The following is a 21,016-nucleotide window of genomic DNA, read 5'->3' as shown; positions in this document are numbered from 1 at the left end:
CTCCATATTAGGCATGGATATTGAATCCAATGGGTCCAACAACTTCACGTTGGCTAGAATCACCACGAAAACAGAAAATGTAATTAGACTCATCAGCAGAGTCTCTAACAGAAAGGGGGAGGCTTGAAGGAAGACAATCAGCCCAGGCTTTTTCACGCCTTCCTTATCAGTCACATCATTTATGTAGCAGCTACGCACAAGTGGCACACTTCTGAGAAAAGGAAGTTGAACATCCTCATTCGGAAAAGCATCAAACGGTTACTCAGCAGCCCCCTAACCGCCAGTACAGAACGCCTCTATCAACTGGGAGGGAGTACACAATTCATTGGAGGAGATTATCGAGGAGCAGGAATCGGCCCAACTGGCTCGTCTGTCCTGCTCTTCGGCGGGGAAACGAATTATGGTCATCCAGGGCCTTAGCCCACTACTTGCTGAAAAGAGAAGGCATAGAATCACGGACGAGCAAAGAGAATTTACGTTGAGCACAATCCCTCGCAATGCACACCTGCAGCACAATGGGAGAAGGCGTAGGGCCAGGGTGATTGCGATCCTGAAAAAGATCAAGGACGAACCCCAGTCGGTCTGCTTTGTGAATGCGACTCAATATGGCCGCTCGTCTCACTTTTCCATAGCGGCAATATATCACAGAGGACATGCTGTTTCGGAAGCCTCGGTGGCTGAAACCACTTCTTCTAAAGCGGAGCAGGTTGCTGTTTTTGGCTCTTTTGGACGACAACAGAACGCAAATATACACAGACTCTAGATCCTTGGGCTCCATCGCCAAAGAGGCCCATAGTATTTTCAGGAACAGGGCAATCACTCCACATACGATTACTTGATTTCCGGCACGCTTGGGCCTAAATCTGGACTCGTTCACCAATCTCAACGACATTGCCCACTCCCAGGTACTGACTCTCCGCGCGGGAGAAGGAGCCTTGTCACAGCCCAATGTCCAAGAGTTCCGGGACACTCTACTCACCTTTAATGAATTCACATAACATTTCTATCTGGAGAGAATAATCTTTCCTCCACCACATAAAAAGCTGACAAGACCTCAAGCTATAACACTTAGGATGCTTCAGACTAGCTCTTAGCCTAGTCTGGCTTTCATGCACTGTTTATTCCCGGACATTTTTAGCTCACAGTGTCCTAGCTGCGGGGGGACATGCAATTTAGATCACGTGCTCTGGCGATGTCCCTCGTTGCAAGAGGATAAGGACATCACTGAACAGAAGTAGAACTCGGCCATCAAGAGCTCGGAATACCATCGTTAGCTTTGGGATGTCCAGAGAGCCTGCGATGCGGCGGTTAGGTTCTCGGCGCTTCCAGGGTCCTTTTAATAAAGTTTTTTGTATCCGTATACGTACAAGCCGTATTTTATTTACGTTTAATAACGAATTTATTATCATGTTTAGCCGAATCTGATTGTAGATATTTTCTTATTTCTTATTGTTATTCTTTCTTATTTGCTTTTCTTGTCGGGGCATTTGATATTTCATTACTCTGTTTTCTCTCTCTCTCTTTCTCTCTCTCTCTCTCTCTCTCTGTCTTATTTTTCGATAATACGTGCACTTTTAGTGAATGCTTTCATTTCCCATTTGTTTTATTCTTAACCGCCGACACCTCTTGATAGGATTCAGTTTCGTTTAAGCTTCTTCGTTTTTTTTTTTTTGTTTTTTTTTCGCTCGTTTTCGAACGGCCACATGTGCACCTCCTGTTACTATCCCTATTCTGACGGAGAACAAGAAGTAAATGTCCTGTAATGTTTGAGGCGACAGAATCTGCAAGCAATAATCTTCACGAATGCTAAGTTTCGCTGCATAATTCTAGCAATTAAGACGAACACGAACATTTTAAACACGATCGCAAACACAAGGCCATCGTTGGGCAGACGACAATTGCCACTTCGATAGCCGGCGCGGCAACGGGCAGTGTGGTACATTGGGAGAGGTCACATGGTGTTCTACAACGATACTATTGACCCACAGCGCCCACAGCCCTTCCCCGTTTGCCCAGTTACGGTGGAACAGAGTATAGCATTCCTTTTCTTTATTTTTTGTCCTCCGTCAGCGTTCTGATCAACGTAAAGGTGGAGGGGGAAATGGCCACGTGCATGTAAAATCCCGGATGACTCAATTAGGTCGCTGGTGTAACGTGATTCGGTGTTCCACGAGGAGCCAAAGAGGTGTTATAACCGAGATCTCGGCCCCTCACGAGTGTTCTGGGCGTATGAGCGGTACCTCCGCCGATTCGAATGCGTGAGTTACGTAGTATAGATAGCTGCTTCTAATATTCTGTATATAAAGCCTCTGTTTTCTAAGTTTCCATGGCATTCCACCAGAATCAATTCGAAGCAGCAATGAAGACAAGTCGCTGCCTCAACCAAAGCAAGCCGGCTATGTTGGCTTGAGAAGCCAGAGGAAAAGCGATAGGAGATTTAGTGAGTCGACCGTTTGAATGTAAGCGGCATTTTGTCATTTTTCTTTGCGAATAATCATTAGAGCTGTAGAATCTTCTAAATATTGTCAGATATTCGCCTACGCTTCATCTCCACTTTGACTACGAAATGCCTCCACGAATACTGGTACGAAGTTCGAAAGGATCAACTGACCAGTAGGTACGGAATCACGTACACTGTAGCACAAAGGGCACACAGACGGCGACAAAAAAAGAAAAAAGACGCGTCCTCGTCTCTCCTGTCGCCGTCTGTGCGCCTTTTGCGCTACAGGGTACATACTGCTGGTATCGCTATACTGAAATCGAACACCTCGCCTAAATCTATGAAGACCCCCCCCCCCCCCCTCTCGTCCCACCCCCCGCATCCCACAGAGGAGCAGCTTACATTCCGCAGATTTCTATTTATCTGCTCGATGAAGTGGCTGCGAGCAAGTGTCAAATCATCATCCTCATCTTCAGGCAATCCTACGTCCTCTGCACCACGAAAGCCTCTCTCAGCCCTGTGTTGCGCCAGCTCCCACCCCTTCCCAAAGTGATCGTGTCCTCTGCGTTCAGCGAAGCCCAATCGTAACCACGACGAAACTCGAAATTACTCACGCGAATACCTCGGGCAACATCGGGATCAAGCTAATGGTCACGCATACTTCTCAAATCCTCTAACGTCTCGACCAATTATTACGCTCGCGTTCCTGCGAGTCTCAAAGCCACGGGGGCAAACCGCGCGTAAAGGGGTCGCGAATGGTCGCTAGGGAAGATATCAGCCGGGTGGCATTCACAGACGCAGGGGCATGTCCCCTCCCCCACTGCCTCACTTCTCGCCGCGAAGTATACGCACGCACGCAGTACGTCTCGACGGCGGTCGCCTGGGCGAATACGGCGCGCCATTTATAGCGACGCTCGACATGCAGCGCCGGTGCGACGGCTCGGCAATCGCGATCTCGACCGCCGCCACCGCAAGCGCTGGTGCGGCATCGCGCGTGGCGGCATCCACGAGCCTGGCGTCGCGCCAGCCAAGGCACTGGGGGAACAGCTCGCGCGCGTGCGAGACAAGGCTGCGGCCAGCGACGAGAGAAAAAAAAAAAGCAAGGGAACCGCTTAACTTCGGCGTGAAATGGAATCGCCCGATTTAGGTGTAGTGCGGCGCCGTGGGAACGCGTATAGCTTAGATGCGCGCCCCCTTTCCACGGGATGCTGTATGTATACAAGGTGCGCGGATTAACGCTTCGCTGCTGAAACTCGATCGACAGCTCGTTTGGCGGGCCGGCTGCAACGACCCGAAGCGAAAAACGCGGAATGCGATAGCTTGGTCTACTGGGAGGTTACGTCACGCGATTTTAGCTGTCACTCTCCGATAATTTCTGGCCAATCTTTTTTTTTTTTATTTTATTTTACACCCCTTCCAACGAAAGCACGGGGAATCGCATCAACGAAAGAAAAAAAAAAAGACACACGCCCAATCAATCACCACCACGCCCGAAATAACTGGGAGCAGACAAAACGAGTTACGCATCAAGCCTGCCACACGGACCGCGTCAAATTGCTCGCGCGCCAGCCAACCAGTAAACCAAAGTTCGTCGTCGAGAGCAAAACGGCTGTGACGAACGGCAGACCGCATCTGTGCCCGCCCAGCTGACCTGAAGCGAAAACTAACGCGAACACACACACGCACGCGCACACACACACACACACACACACGCACACGCACACGCACACGTGCCAGGAGAGAAATAGGCGTACGGGCCGGAACAGTCGCAGCACACAAAGCCCGGGCGGGCGCTGTGCAGGGCTTCGGCGTAAGCCCTTCAAGTATGCCCTGTATCCCTGTACTTGAGGGAGGGAGCGGAGGGAAAGGGGGGGGGGGGGGGCGACCCCGATCATTCGAGCAGCGGCGGCGTGTATTTCGGGACACGTAAATGGTTTCTCGGCGCCGGGTGCTTTCGATGGGGGCACGGGGATGACGAAGAAACACCGAGGCAGTGGAGGAGGGGGAGGGGCACATGTTAAACAAAGGCTTAAGGCAGACCACCGAACTCGCGTCCACCGGCATTTACTGGCGCATACCACTCGAAGCATACACAATGCCAGGAGCGCGAGTGCGTATATTATATATAGACAAGCGGGGTTCCTAAACCGGGTTCCGCGAGCGGCCAGAACGAATCTGGCTTCATCCACCGCTTGAGTGGACCTTTACATTAGAGCTTGAATTTGGCAATTAAAACCACCACTAAAGGCCCAGTTCGGCATAGCCTTCGCGAGAAAGATTCGTTCATTGCTCCAATAATGGCGAGGCCATGGATAAGCACATTGGTGAGAAAAAATAAGTGCGCGCGCGTTTGGGGGGAGGGGGGTAGGTGGGAGGGGGACCCTACTATATACGAGTTGAGATTGTTTGAAGCGACGCACCTACGGTGAGCTACTACATCGGGATGCCGTGTGACTGGACCTCGGATAATACGAAGTTTTGTTGGACTGGACCTCGCATAATACGAAGTTTTGTTGGTAACACGTTATACCAACCACGTGTTCCACCGATAACACGAAGAACACTAGACGTGTGGTGGCGGCAATACAACGTCCTGCTACGACGCCGGAACTATACCAAAAACACGCAGTGTTACTCATCAGAACCCCCAATGGTCAGAACACCTGTTCTTCGTAGTTCCATCAGTATCACTTCCTGTTATTGGCCCGTGCTGTGTCGTCGGTAGTTAACAATAGCACGAGTATCGGTAGTACCAATAAGACGATACTCGCGTTTTTTTAGCAGTTCCGACGTTGCAGCAGCACGTAACGTTGGCATCACCACAGTGCTCCTACACAGAGGTCGTAGCGTGTTCAATATGGCAGCACTGTTTCCCCCGCACCGCCAACACTGAACGATAAACCCTTTATCGCGCTTTTGCCGCTAACCAACGCCGTTTAGCTTTGAAGTTTTTCGATATCTTAGTTAAGCCACAGTGCATATCGGGGTTTCTAAACAAACAAACGGTCTTAGAACTGGCTTGTTTCCTTAACCAGAAAAATGCGTGCGCACATGCGCTGGCGTGACCCCCCTATTTCCACGGCGAAGCGCAGGCAAACATTTTTCTAACAAGAAACAGCCCTCGCTCGCTGCACGTCAGACGCTCGCTATTTCCGCAGGCAAACCAAAGCCGTCTTGCCAAACATAAGCGAAAGGATATCCGACACTCGTAAAAAAAAAAAAAAGCGCCATCGAGTACGCGAAAGCAAGAAACAAGTTTTCAAAGCCACGAAAAGGAAAAGTCACTGCTCGAACGCGGAGCCACACAAGGCCGACTGCGGTCAACAAGTCACAACGCGTGCTAACTATAAACGTAACTAGTAGCCCACAAAGTGTACATACATACGTGGATACACGTGCGGTGCACGGAGAGTAACGGTGATAAACAAATAATAAAAGCGAAGCGATCGGAGTTATCGTGCGGGCGCAGTCCCTTTAAATCACGTCAGAGAATCGCACTAAACACGTCGATCTACTACAGCACGGAGGCAACAACAAAACATAATGAGAACTCTGCACAAGTGAGGCAACCACACAAATGTTCGCGCTTACTTATTTGTTTGTGTTTCCTTCCTTCACTTATTTATCCGGTTTTTATCCGGTCTTCCAAATCCCCAAGCCATCAACAAGAATCAACAGCCAGATGTTTTCCGAGAGGAGCCCCAACCAGCATCCAGAAACGTGCAATCTCCACACCCATTTGCGGACTGAGGTAAGTGCGATGGTAGCAAATGATCGCGTTTTACTATGCAAAGCTTACTGCGGCTATATGAGACGCAAAAAGTGACCCGTAAGGCCCTAGAGTCTATATCGATCGCCCGGCGTTCTTTAACACAACCACGATCTGATTATGAGGCGCACGCCGTAGTTCTTTGACGCGCACCTAAAAACACGACCGCTCTGTCCCCCCCCCCCCCCAACCCCCATCGAAATGCGGTCGCCGCGGTAGGGAAATCGACCCCCGCTACCTCGTGCTTCATTCAACGTGCATCAGTCGCGGAACGCGGCCGGCCGAGGCGGGTAACGAACCCGCGACTTCGCGCGACAAGGTCTGAGACAGGTTGTCCTTCCGTAAGCGTTGGCTACTGTGTAGGTGCCAGGCGGCCAGCGGTGATACGCAATTACTACAGAGGCTCTATGAAAGCAAACGCCTTTCTTTGCAAAACAACGATATTTTCTCCCATCTAGTCGGCTGGCGAACAACGAGGCAAAGCAGGCAGCCATCCCGGTCACGTGGCATCCCGGACTGAGGAGGCCACCCGCAAGGAAGCCGACCGAACTTTGTCAGTTCTCAATAGGACAATTTTTTTTTCTAACCTACACTGGCTATACACGAGTGTACGTAGTGCAGGAAAAGTCGCCATCTTTATTTTCTTTCACTTGGTGTAGAAAAGCTACAGGAAGCCAGCTTTTATAGCTGCAGTGTAGCATGAAAACTACACTTTGTACACTGTAGTTCCGACTTTGTACACTGTCGTTTCGACGAGCAGACGACAAACAAGCAGGCTGGCGTTGCAAACGTGTGGCGCCATTTTGTCTGTGGCTGTCGGCGCTGATGCAGCGGCGATAGTGAATATTCGCTGCAGGGAGGGTGGCGAAGTGCTGACGTGACCATGTCTCACAAAGGAAGGCGAGCTAATCTTCCAAGAAGATAACATTATCTTACTGACGGATGGTGCGGGCTGTTTCAGACTGCGCGCTGTATTATAAGCACTGAAAGGTTGTCTTTGTGCGCATTCGCGATGTATTTCGCTGCAGTTTGTCGCGATTTGTTGATGTAAGGAAACTCGTACACTGGCGTTCAGTATCAGGCGAGGGCATATACGTAGCCAGCAAGTGCGAAGTCAGGCGAAGTGCGGAGTCAGGCGCTTTTCGTCTGCTGATGCAGAAGACGACGCGGTGTCCGCTCTGATTGGCTACTGTCCAGCGAGCCAAGGGCACCACACGACGTCATAGCCTCTGCCCGGCACTACGCTCGTCTACACGACCCTGCACGAAGTGTACGTAAACAAAAATAGCCTTAATAAAGTTCAATCAGAATCATCCCCCAGTGACTTCCTTGCTTATACACTAAGCTCCATTATCTAAGATGCAGTCCCTGCATCACCGTGAGTTTCCCATAGGGCCACAATCTGAAGCTGTCTCATGTACTGACCTCCACCGCAGATCTCTCTCTCTCCCACTGTTTCAGGGCCTAATTTAGGTGTTATAACCTCACATCAACGCAATCTTCAGCGTCAATTCAATCGTTTTTCTTCAGAAAAACAAAATCCGGCCATAATGCTCATGCCTAAGGACTCCGACAGACTACCTACGTGCGAATCTACGGCTGCATTGATACCGCTACATGCTAACAACACGGTCCATTTATTTGAGCACCATTTCCACACGCTGTGCACAAATCCTCTGGCATTGGAGGATTTACACGTATAGCTTCGGGCGGTCTTTGACAGCACGAGTCGCTTCCGAACAGCACTTTCCTTCTTTTACAGACACGTTCCAAACTTTCGAATGCATCTGTTTCGCTCTGCTCGAATAGCGGATGATGATGATGATTATCTTCCTTTGAAACGGGATAAAACGGGACGGTAGCAGGCCCAATCGCACTCCAGCCTGCCATTGAAGTTCTCACGCAACTTTAGCGTCACTATATACTCTAACACACCTAATTACTCATTGGAACAGCGTGGTTACCCTGCAGTCATGTTTGAATTTCTATTCGAAGTCAGCCTGTTTCTTCTCCGCTTACGCGCCAACCGTGTCCCAAAAGTCTCTCGCTGCGATGTATGGATGGATGTTATGAGCGTCCTTTTTGGAACGGGGCGGCGGGTTGCGCCACCAAGCTCTTGCTATTATAGTACCTAATGTCCTACCTACGTTAAAAAAGAAAAAAAAAAGAAAAGGAAAAAAAAAACACGATGAATTCCCACAACCCATTTTCCACATAAACCACATTTTCCGACCCGAACTACGGACACGAGGCGCCATCTCTTAACGTGGTGGCGAACCTGCTCTCAGGCGAAAACGAAACAAAAGCAACATCGATCGTCGCGCGCCGTTCTGCCTGCGGCGGTCTCCGACAGGCGGCGGTAGCGCCGTTATGTGCGCCCGCCGCGGGCCACGTTGTTTTTCGCTCCTCGAGAGCCACTCTCACTGACTCGCTCGCAGGCCACGACCAGCTGTTTACACTACCGTCGGCGCATCGCCGAACTGGCATCGTATCGCGCACGCCCAAAGAAAATCGAGGCGACGCGAAGGGGGCTCACGGGTCAAGTGCTTTCTAGCAGAAGGCGCTCGCTCGGGTCCCCAGGGTCCGCCGGACCAATGTTCGACGAGTGGAGAATTTGTGAATCAGTACAGAGGGGCGGCAACGATGAATATCGGCAAAGGAGCAATGGCGCGCATTCTCGAAGCTTTAGAAACTGTACAGCAAGCGTAGAAGGCCGACACTTACCGTGCGTGAAGGCTGGGGAACGTAACGTATTTTAATTTTACACTGCAGTCGGAATGTAGATGTCAGACCTGGCGTCGTCGACGCCATCGTGACGTCATGACACAGAACAATATTTGCTTACGTTATGTAGCAATAAGACTATGTATTATGGCGTCGTTCATAAAAATAGTTATATAAACGAGAGCGTTTCTTTTTTTTATTCCTAGCTGCGCTCGCATGTGCAGCAGCCGCAGTGAATGAAGGAACGAAGCGATCCCGTGTTTCGTGGCGTCATGACACAATCGCCGCCTGGGTAACGAAACCGAAACTGGTTCGCAGAAATAAGTATTAGAGTAAAATCATTTGGGGAACTGTGATGGCCTACCGGCATTTCTGTGTAGTATTTAGAGGGTTTGAGACTTAATTTTACCCGCGGAAGAAAAAAACTGCAAGTCGGAACTGTCATGTCAGTACTGCTTTAGGGGCCACTAAAGCAAAAAGAAGTAAGTCGGGCTAGTCTAAAAGATTACGCTTCCGTAACAATCAATTCGTTGGGAGAACAGAGCATATTTGGCGCCACAGATTTTGTACTATGGTACCTCTCAGGTGACGCCAGCAATGACTGATTCACAGAGCGCAACACAGAGGCAGGTCACACGTGGATTACGTCATCATGTCCGTTATGGCGCGGGCAATTCAAAATTGAGGAGCAGTAGCGGGGACCCCCATTCAGTGGCCAATTTTCTACGCAACAAAGTGGTCTACTGGGACGCAGAAAACGATTCTATACTTCAGGAGGAATAGTCTATCGATCTAGCTCGGTTTAATATATATACCTTTAGTGTCGCTTTAACTTTAGATGGATCAGCGAACTAAGCTCCTTAATTAGCAAAAACGAGCACTGCTACCGTGTACAAGGCTTGGTTGAGCCACAAAAGCCGCAGTAACGAAAGACAGCGGCAACGCCGCGCTTAACTCCGATTCGGAGAACGTCTAACTCGGGCCTGGTTGATTGTTTATCGGTGAAGAAAGATCGATGTTTGTCGATTATGAAAAAACCAAGACACTCAGCCTCACAAGTTTCGCGAACATTTGCTGTACCGAAACGGCTCGAGCAAATAAAAAGAAATTATGATTATTATACTACAAAATCTGCATCGTCACACTAACGTAGACGCGCTCAAATATCGAGGCGAATTTCAAAAAGTGTTCGGCTTGCATCAAAGAAAATTAGTTTTGACAGAAAACTTTCTAGCTGAAACTCACAAATGTTGCCCTTTTAGTGTTCCCTCAAAGCACATTAGAGCTTTTATTTTATTGTTTTTTTTAGTTTACTTTGTCTGCCACTGGCACACAAATTGCCTGAATTTCGAGAGTCACGGATGTGGGCCGTTGTGTACGAACCTAGCAAGAAGTAATGTGCCCGAAGGCGGTACCACACAGACGCGCTTGACAAATGCAATCCTTGTGCGAAAACCGAACGCAAACTAGCGAGTGATTGCACCAGGGGCGCCTATGCATTCACTATATATGATCAACAGTTGTCGCTATCACTTTTGGAGGCCGCCTGTCAGAGAAACGTTCGCACGAACACACCAGCAGCAGAGACCCCACGACCGTTGGTGCAGATGTCTCTTAATACATTTCAGAATATTTCACAACAAAGCTTAGCTCTGGCTCTAATTAGAAAAAGGATGGAGTTACCACTACAATCTGTTGAAGAGAATTAGGTCTCTTTAGCGGACTTCACAGGGGTTTGGTGTACCTGGGATCTGGGTATCTTGTAACCACTTCTAGAAGAAAACAAAACGGAGCTTTCGGGCATTCAGAGCGTCGTAGCCAGTTGCAAGATGTATTTGTTAGCGTTTTAATTGAGCCCGATTACGAGCTAGTACAGCAAGCTACCTATCACGACGAAAATGAGGCGAGCTCAGTCCACAACCACGCCGCAGCAGACAACATGCGAAGCCCTTTAGTAGAGCCGCGCAAGTGTTTATGCGATCGCCCTGCTGTGGTGTGCATACGTGCTCTGTGTGTACCATAGTAACATCCGTCAGTTGCAGAAACAAAAATGCACTTGAGGTGTGTTCGGACTTAGTACGACGACACCTGTAATCATATTCGCCAACAGGGACTTAAGCGCATCCCGCAAGCCAATCGGCTCGGAAAAAAACTAGGAAAACGCGCTCCAAAGGTAACAGCTTGGCATTTTCGAAGCTGAACGACCAAATATAACCGACAAGCGTTGCATGCACTGTACTCTGTCAGCGGTCGGGACAATGCCTGACATTTCCACTTAACGGGACGGCACGCCATCTGAAAAAAATTGTCTTAACATTACGTCGTTTCTTTTCTTTCTTTTTTTTTTTCGAATGCGCTGACGCGCGCGTTACATAAACTCCATCAAAGCATAAGCCAGCTAACGCTTACGTCGTGCTTCCACCGTTTTTTTTTCTCGTCTATTTCGATGAGGCGAACGCTTTACGTAAACACTTTGACCATCACATTGGACGAATACTGAGAAGAATGTGTCATGTACATTATTTTTTTTCTTCATTTTTTTTTTTTCGTGCGTCCGCGAGTTACATAAACCCTTTCATCGACCCGGACGCGAAGCAGTCAGGGAGCCCGGCCGCCAGCAGAGCGGCAACCGAATTGCATCGCCCGGGCGCTTCTTGCGAGTGCGCTTGACGTCACGCTTAGCAGTTATGCCGACGCATATCTTTGGGCGGTGCTAAACAGCGAGGCTCGCATGCAGCACTAAACCGCGGTCTCTCCAACACCCGAAGACGCTAATTAATATATCCTTCCTCCCCCGTTTATACACTCTCAATGCCCGTTCACATAATAATAATAATAATAATAATAATAATAATAATAATAATAATAATAATAATAATAACAATAATAAATGGAGGGAAATAGAAATTAAAATAGAGAGAACGAATAAAAGGAACAATGTTGAAAAGAAGAGTGCACCTACATCAAAGCGCAAGGTACATACAAAAGAAAACGAAGGAGAAAGAAACGGAGGAGAACTATGCGTGAAGATATGACACAACAAGGCCAAAGCTTAGGGAAAACACGACCACAGCGAATTATGAAAAATATCAATATAACGGAAATAAGCGTTATAAGAGACTCTTGTATCTGGAAGGTTGAGTGTTGGTGATCACAAGCAGGAATATGGAAAGGTCTATGTTCTCAGGTGGTAATGATAATAATAATAAGAAGAATAACAAGAAGAAGAAGCAGGAGAATGTCACAAAGCAAGCGCCGAACAATGTGTATGACACTGAAGATTTCCAGCGTGGAATAGGACAGCCAACAAAAAGGCACAGAGACCCCAGGCCGACGGCTAAATAAACCCTCCGATGAAGCTCGGCGCTGTTCGTGTGCCCACAGTTTTACGACTTATAGTCTTTCTTTCCTCTCAGGCGCTAAAAAATAAAAAAAAATTCAAGTGTACCAACAGGGCCGAACCATACCGTATTGCTCCACGTGTGCCGCTTCCGCGAGGTCACCATAGCGGCCCCTGTTCGTCGCACGCGACTAAATTCGCGCTCTGCTGCTAATACGAACCGGCTGGGGTGGGTTGGTGGGGGGAGGGGGGGGGGGGGGTACGTACAGCATTACACGCGTGTTATACCGTGTTACGAATCGATAGCCCGGCGAGACCGGGTCGCTCGATAAATTTAATCCGACAGCGCGAGGGATGCATACTTCACGCATCGTTCTCGCAGCACGACTGGGTAAGGAGCGAGGAAGAAAGAACGAAAAAAAAAGAAAAAAAGACGGCCCGCGAAGAACTTCCTGTCATACTCTGCACTATATCCGCCCAGGTCCCCCCGCAGATGTTTGCCATAGGACACTAGGCGGCACTTGCTCGCCCACCGCATTTTTTTTTTTTTTTTTAAAGCAACATTTACCCCTACATGAAATGGAAAAGCGCCATTCATCCGAAACTAGCGCAAGGCTACATATTCCAATTTTTCATTTCGTGAAACATGCAGCCCCTATTTTTCCGGATTTCCGCCAGAACTCATATGCTACCCGTCGCGGTACCCCGCTGGCTATAGGAGCAAGGAAGCAGCGTTTCGATGTGCACGAAATGCTAAAAGAAAAAAAAAATTGAAAAAACCACGTTCACCTAGATTTAATTTTAGGTGGCACGTTAAGCAACCCCAGGTGGTCGAAATTAATCCGAAGGCTGCCCCACTACGGCTTGCCTCGGAATAATAAAGAGATCGCGGTTTTGGCACGTAAAACCCGCTAAACATTAACTCATTTTCGACATTCAGTGATCGAACTTGCTATATATTAGAGCTGTCGAAATAACTCAACCGAATCCGCGACGTGCTAGCCTGCCGGTTATAGCTCTATGAAACATAGTTCCAGCGCACATTTGGACAAGGACGAGGAGAGAAAGACAACACGAACGCCGGACTTGAACTGAGTTGAAGTCCGGCGTTCAACTCCGGAAAGTCCGGAAATGCTAATCATAACCAACTAGCCCAGCTGTCCATACTTAGCGGTTATAGCGCAGCTGGTAGAGCGGCCACCACGAAAGGGCGTATAGGTCCCCCGTTCGATCCCCGGACCAGCAGGAATTTCTCAACTGCCCAGCTTTGCTTTCTCAGAAAAGCGCCCGGGTGTTCTTCGTACACGAGTTCGCGTTACACTCAAGTGGATGTGCGCATTTTTTTTTTTAAGCCATTCGATGAAACTACGCCCATATTGCGGATGTCCGCGGAGGCGATTTGTCGGCTATTCCTGTAATGCCCAATCCTCCAACAGTGTTGCGTAATAACTGCCGAACTTCCATTGCCCCGTTCGTTAGTACAGCGCTTACTAGTTACATAGGACAGGCACTAGAAGTAATGGTTTATTGGTGCGTGTGTGAGCAGTGTACGTAGCCATGCCAAACTAACTATACATCTCGTCCATGACATCCCGACGAAGTTGTTCGCCTGGCTTTTAAGAGAACTTTCGAAAATGAACAAACCGGACTTTCTAAGCCTCAAGAACTGCTGAACAATAATGAGCACATGTAAATTACGAACAAAATAAGATAAATACATAATGCGCTATGTGTGTGAAAACACGCGCAAGAACTCCTAGCGTTATCTGGGGAAATCGCTAAAACGACAAGAAATTGCCGGTCGACGCGGAATCAAGTTTTGCCCTTTTGCTGGAGGGGGGTAAGGGATAACGGGGGAGGGGGGGGGGGGGCACGCGCCGAAACTTAACCGCCCCGTTCCGGCGTACGGTGAACTGCGGGCGGCTGCAGTTGCGCTTTAACAAGCATATACACAAACACACACGACGAAGCGCTCCCGCGTGGCAATCTGTTACGCCGTGCGGCGCGGTTAAAAGCGTGTAACATACCGCTTGCGCTTCAACAAAGACGAACAAAACGAGAGGATCACGCAGTTCCACGGTGCCGACACCCCGATCCGATTATGAGGCACGCAGTAGTGCGGCCCCTTCGCACTAATTTCGGACCACAAGGGGGGTCTGTCTAAAGCGCACGCAAACCACGCGGTACGCACGAGCGTCTTTTGCACTCCGCCCTCATCGGGGTGCCGCCCGCGGCGGATGGAATCGAACCCGCGCCCTCCAACTCGGCAGCGCAATGCCGTAGCCAGCGCTTCAACAAAGACCTCGATCATCATTCCTAGGATACGTGCCCGCAAGGACAAGGCGCGGTTTCATGTTTTCCTACGTGTCGCAGAATGGACGCTGCGTATTATTATTATTATTATTATTATTATTATTATTATTATTATTATTATTATTATTATTATTATTATTATTATAGAGCAGAAATGTACACGGGTGTCGCACAACGTTCAGCGACTCGTTTTGTTCAATGTGATTATATATATACTCCTATAAAAGAAAGTAGCAATTCCGCATTAAAAGCACGAGCTTAAGCTTAACACGCTCTCCACTCGCCCGAAAAGAAATGTGCCCGTCTTTGTCCTTTTTTTTCGCAAATCTCACCACTCATTCACCACGCTCGCCATTCACGAGGCCAACCTCGCGGGACGTCCCGTCACAGTCACCCACGTATGCTCGGACACCCACTCCACGCCCGTACAATAGCGCCCAACACAGCAATAATTCACCAAGCGATGTCGCATATGTTACCGCCACAGCTCGCTTCAGAAGGCCGTTCAAACTACCCATAACCCGACCAGTGTGTTACCCACGTCCCAACCGTGGGATGCTTGAGATATCTATAAATAAATAAGTAAACAAATAAATAAATAGAATGTGTGCCGGCGCTGGGAATGTTCCGTATCGAACATACTGGATACAGCATACTGGAACCCAAGCACCGGATACCGCGGACAGAATAGAAGAACGAAGTTCGCGTATAGCGAAGCGCATAACGCAAAACGCTCGCGTATAGCGGAGGAATCGCACCGGATAAGGTGACGCGTTTGCAAAGTATACTTGGGATAATTTCTGGCAGTGGTAACCAGGCCACCAGGTCTGGAGAAAGGTCCGAGAACTCCGCTACACGGCTTCGCTTTTTTTTTTCGTGCACCAGTTGCTCGGATTTGCACACGAAGGGGTGTTTTGCGTGTTTTTTTTTTTTTTTTTCGCCAGCTCATCTTCACAACAACATTTCCCTTTCTGCACCCCATCCCACATCGCCCGCCGTCCCGGAATTGCTTGCATCTATGACGACATCCTCGCAAAAAAAGAAGAGAGAGAGAAAGTTTACCACGGGGCTGCAGACGGCCCCTCGAAATAAAGAGTAAGCCCAATACGCCCTTCGAAATGGCCAGGCTACTAGGAACCGATGACAACATCATTATTAATCACCAATTAAAAGGATAGACCCACAGCAACGCTAAATCAGTTCTTATTGGTGCAGTACCGTTGCAATACTCAGTGCTTTAGTCCTTTGGCAAAAACGGCATGTTACGCCTCAACACCACAAAAGGCCAGCACCCCACCATTACCTGACAGCCTGAACTAAAAAGAAGAAGGGGGGGGGGGAGCATCCAATGCTACCGAACAACAAAGGCGACCTGGGATTCGCAGTTAATCAGACGTTTACCACGACGCGAACCACCACCCGTCCATCAGAGCCTATCCAGAGGTCAACGGAGCGTGGACACCGACTCTAGACTGGTCCACAAAACGCCATCACCCCCACCATTACCCGACAGCCTGGACTAAAGATGAAGTGGGGTGGGCGGGGGACATCCAATGTACCGAACAACGACGGCGACCTTGGATTCACAGGTTGCTATCCTGCCGCTTGTTCCATACCATCGGGCTTCGGAGGCGAGGTTACTGCGGAGTATTGCGAGCATGGGTGTGATATCGCAACGGATCCGACGATGATGACTTGCTGCTGGACAGTCTTCAGATTCCCTAGTCGACTCGAATGAAGAGCGGCGACTTTTCGAGCAGTGGGACAGAGTGTCCTGATGTGAGCTGGGACGTTTAACATGCTCCTGCATGGAGTGGGCTTCCGTAACTGGAGCGGTGTAACTAAGGCAATAAACCTTTGTTCCTTCATTCTTACAACCGGACGTAGCCGTCGATGGGCTTGGTGGATTCCTTGCCCTAACGCCACCCTAAGCCTCAAGAGGCTGTTTACTGGTGCAGAAAGTGAAGGCAAATGACTTCGTTTCTCGGATTTCGCGCCTAATTAGCAGGTCTTCCCGTCAGGGTGTCACGCCACCGATTTCGAAGTATGCTCTCGCATTCTGGCGCGTTCAGGCGGAGGTACTAAGTTCTCGAAACTCGCTCAGCCTGTTTCACCAAGTACGTAGCCTCTGAGTTTCGCCAAAACACGCAGAGGGCCCTCCGCCCAATTTCAGAGGTCATGTCAAGAAACTACGGTATTTCAACGCTCTGGCTCGTGCGTCATTTTCGGTGAGGGGCAATGGCGGCTTTTTCTTTCTTTTTCTTTATTAATTTCATAATCAAAAACGTCTACACTAGCAAGCCTTCGCGAAGCACCCATAGTATGACAAGCGTAAAACTTTTCACGGTGGCCGCTCTACATATCCACCTTCCCTGAAAGGCTTTTTACGCTACTTAAAGGTCTTGTTGAAGTCCGCTAGCTTCAAAGCAATTTTAATCTGCCGCCGCGCCTACTACCGAGAGCCTTCCTGATTTCTGTACAAATTGCAGGAACCATCTCCCCATAACCCCATCGGTTAAGAATAGAGAGAAAATATATAAAGATATATCCTGAGTGGGGGCGAGTGCCAGTATAGCTGCACTACTCACTACTGCATCCACTCTCTCCCTCTCTCTCTACTTGTAAAAAGGACACCAGTAAGGCACCGAGGGAATCATTTAAGAAACGGGGCAGCACGACAAAAACAGAATACGGTGAGGCACGCAAACGGACAATAAATAGCAACAGAACCACGGGAGAACCCCCCCCCCCCTCCCCCCGCCTCCGAGCTGCGTCATTCAAACGGGCTGCCACGACGTACGCGCACCCGATTCGACGTGCAGTCACGAGATGAACGCTAAACTCCATCGTCCGCCGCTAAACGGAAAAGAAGCAGCAGCAACTAGGATAACGAAACAAAAAAATCAACATGTAATCACCGAAAGAGCAATCAAAAAACGTGCTCTCCCGCTTACCGTCATTCCGAACAAAAAGAAGAAAAAAATACGAACAAGAGGAGTGAAAAAGGCGTAAGCGTACAGAGCGTAAAGGAATATGAAGAAACAAGAAAGAAAGAAAGAGAGGCGTTCACTATTCATTCTGGGCGAGCGAAGTAGAGAAAAAATAAAAAAATAAAGGGAGCGTAAGAACTCGGGAATCGGAAAGAGCCGCAAAACGGAGGAAGTGCGCTTCGCGAATCCCCGTCTTACTCGAGGCATACACCTCCCGGGGGCCCCCGTCACCCTCCTAGCTATCCTCTTCATTTGCTTCTCCTCGGGCATTCCGATTCAGTTACATCCGAGAGATGGCCCCGAAAAATGCGACGATGCGTGAGTGAACATGAAGGGGGGGAAAATAAAGAAAGGAAGATCCCACCGCTCGGCGAACACGACGAAATAAAAAGCATATGGCCCCGTCTGGCGTCTTTCTTTCTTAGACAACGGCGTCCTCGTCACCGGACTAGCTCTGCCAGGCGCCCTTCTCATTGTGAGTAGTCAGAGCACGGTTCTCGGGAATCCGCCGGCGACGCTCCGCGCAATTCTGTGCAACGCAGCGGAAGGCTGCGCGGCGAAAGCGCGCGCGATTGCAGCGCTCTCTGGACGTCACAAAACGCATACGTGACGTCATCTTTTGGAAGGTACACGCTAACGTTGAAAAACATGCTTAGTAATAAAGGCGACCACGCTAAGCGTCGCCGGCATCACCAATCTAAACGCATACGCTCTCGCTTTTCGCGTGCTTCTCGAGAGCGCGAGTGCAGCGCCCTCTGGGCATCGGAAGGAACGCGTGACGTCATCTGAAGGAAGGCAGATGCTCCCACAACCACGCTTTCGAAGAAAAGAAAGGAAGAAAACAGGAACCGCTAAACGTCGCCGGCATCACTCAGGCGCAGATAGGATGCACTCTGCCATTCCGCATGACGTCACGGTTGAAAGCATACAGGCCTTCGCGATGTCTCATTTTCCACAGTTGTTGCGGATCACAATCTTACCGTCACACGGATTCGGTGCAGCACTAACACGGGCCTGAACCGTAGCAGCAAAGTCTGCACACACGTTGCAGCGCTTTGACGACGCGGTATATCGGTTACGAAAACTATAGCGTTTTCGCGATCTTAAAACGCCGAAAGTCTAACTTCGAAATTTACAACTGAGACGGAAAGCGGGACAGATGAAACTCGTTCCCTTGTTCTGAAGACGCGGTAATTCGGCCGCATTAACATTTCTTAAAGCAACCGAAATCTTTTTACCTTGATTGAGCATACCATTGTCGTATCAACAGCGGCGTAGATGGTAACAGCATACGAAATTGTTACGACAGTACAGTGCGCGTTTCACTTAGAACAATTTCCCTTGTGCTTTGTTCATTGCCTGTTGGCTTCACACGGTTACAACTAATAAAAGCCCGGCCCCTCGGTTGCGCTTACTCTCGTTCAGATACGGGGAGGCACTTTGAAGGGCGTGACGTCTCACTGACGTACCGGCACTGAAGTTCGGGCGCGATTTCAAACGAAATTTGTTCCTGATTTTGTCGGTTACTTATGATCGCCTTCCCGCCAAATAAGTGAAGATACATCGCGGAAACAATACGCTACCAGAATAAGCTGACAAAGCTTTTCTTTTTTCCCTTTAGCGTCCCTCTGAAACGTCGTGAACTAGAAATCGTTTATGCATATCCTCCGCTACAAGAAACTGCTTAATGCAACCTGAAATCAAGAAGCAAGCGCAGGAAGGTGCAAGCACGTACTCACCAACTCTGTACAGTTCCTAGGACGAACACCAGAGGCCAACAATCACCACTGCGCAAAAATAAAAAAAGAAGGAAAAGAGGTCAGCGACCAAGCTTTGTACTCTAAATCTCATCGACTATAGTTTTCATCTTATCGTTCTTGTTTATTTTTGGTTTTTCCGCTATCACTTTCTCTTTGTTCGCCTTCTCGTTGTTCTTATTTTTGTTGTGCACGCGCCAGCCTGAATGCATTTGTTTTTTTTTTTCTTTCAAAGTTTCACAGACGCTAATTTAAATAGAAGACCTTCAAACTATGGCTTGCTTTTGGCCTGCTGGTGTACTTTATCAGAAGGCAACAGCAAATTTATGTATTTAAAATCAAACTTATGTACTCCGAATATGCATGCGTGTGTTGGCTAGCTGGCAGCAAACAATTGTCAGAGAATGAAATTACACTTTCCTTAATTGAACTACGTTTTCTTTTTCTCGTAATGCTCTCTCTAATCGTTTTATCTATGTTTTAAGCTTCTATGACTGTCCAAATGATTGAATGAACGAATGAATGGTTGAATTAATTAATTCATTCATCAATCTTGGGGCTTCACGGCACAAAGCAACAGTGACTACGAGAGAAGCCTTATCGGGGCATCTGTTGAGACCTTCTTTTGGACTCGTGCTTAAAAGGCCCAACACCAGGTTAGAACACTGTAAGCAGATCAAGCCCAGTGCGTAGAACATGCGGTAACGGTGGCGTACGCCAAGTTTTCGACTTTCGGGAAGCGACGCAAAATGGCTCAAACTTCGTTGCAAAACCTTCTGCGTCCTTATTGCCGAAGCAGCCGATCTCCTCGCCAGTGTAGACGACCTCGCAGGTTTCGCCAACCACGTGACACGTCCCGCACACAGTGCACAAGTAGCCAGCAGCTACGCGAACACACACAAGTACCACACGCGAACAGGGAAATGTGGGAGAAGGCAGCGGAGTAACGTCCCTTGCGGACGCTGAAAGGGCAACTACTGCGGAGAGAGGGGCGGCTAGCTCGCACCCTCGCAACATGGCGTCTTCTTACTTCTATTTGTTCATTACATGTATTAATAAACCGTTTAATAATTCTAAAAGTGGAACGCTCCTTGAACGGCGGTGTGGGAAATTCCCAGTGTGTTCGAAAAAAAAAGGAAAGAAAAAAAGTTATCAACGGGGTGTGGCGAGGGGGACGCTTTACATCCTGCCCTCTTGCAAATATGGCACCACGGAATCGAACAGAGAACCTCAATGATCACTGGCAGAAACGTTGACAGCATGCCAAATCGGCGGATGGAATGAATGAATGAATGAATGAATGAATGGTGCAATCATGTATGAGACGGTAGCTGTTATGGCTTAGGTGCTTCCTTCTCTTCCCTACTGGGAAAACGATGAAAAGAGAAGGCACACTGAAAATTAGCGAAGGGACATGTATGAAGAATATTTGTTTGTTGCTTTTAAATACGCACACATAACAGGGCGGAGGTAAGTGGGGTTACAGTGACGTTTCACTTCGTGAACGCGGGTTACATGCAAGCGTAAGGACGCCACGAACATGAACAACGAGCACTACGGCGCCGAAGCACAAAGTGAAAGGGCGCGAACGCGGCGATTCTCTTCTCCACCTCCAGGCGCCTTCCTCCTCCAGCGCTCGCTTCCCTCTCGGCTTCAAGCATAGTCGCGCCGATTTCACAGAGA

The 21,016-nt window shown here is 48.8% G+C and overlaps 1 protein-coding gene across 2 annotated transcripts in view; it reads right to left on the bottom strand.

The window, feature by feature from the left end:
* LOC126543780 (CUGBP Elav-like family member 1-A) overlaps positions 1–21,016 on the bottom strand; it is a 575,682-nt gene that overhangs the window by 509,652 nt on the left and 45,014 nt on the right. For both annotated transcript variants that reach the window (XM_055062366.2, XM_055062365.2), the window contains exon 2: positions 19,316–19,363. The gene's annotated coding sequence lies outside the window, so the exon portion shown is untranslated. The remainder of the gene's footprint in view (positions 1–19,315; positions 19,364–21,016) is intronic.

This window comes from Dermacentor andersoni, chromosome 10, assembly GCF_023375885.2.
Source record: "Dermacentor andersoni chromosome 10, qqDerAnde1_hic_scaffold, whole genome shotgun sequence".
NCBI classification, from domain to species: Eukaryota; Metazoa; Arthropoda; class Arachnida; order Ixodida; family Ixodidae; genus Dermacentor; species Dermacentor andersoni.
The sequence above is the reverse complement of the archived record's forward strand: the minus strand, read 5'-3'. Positions and strand labels throughout refer to the sequence as shown.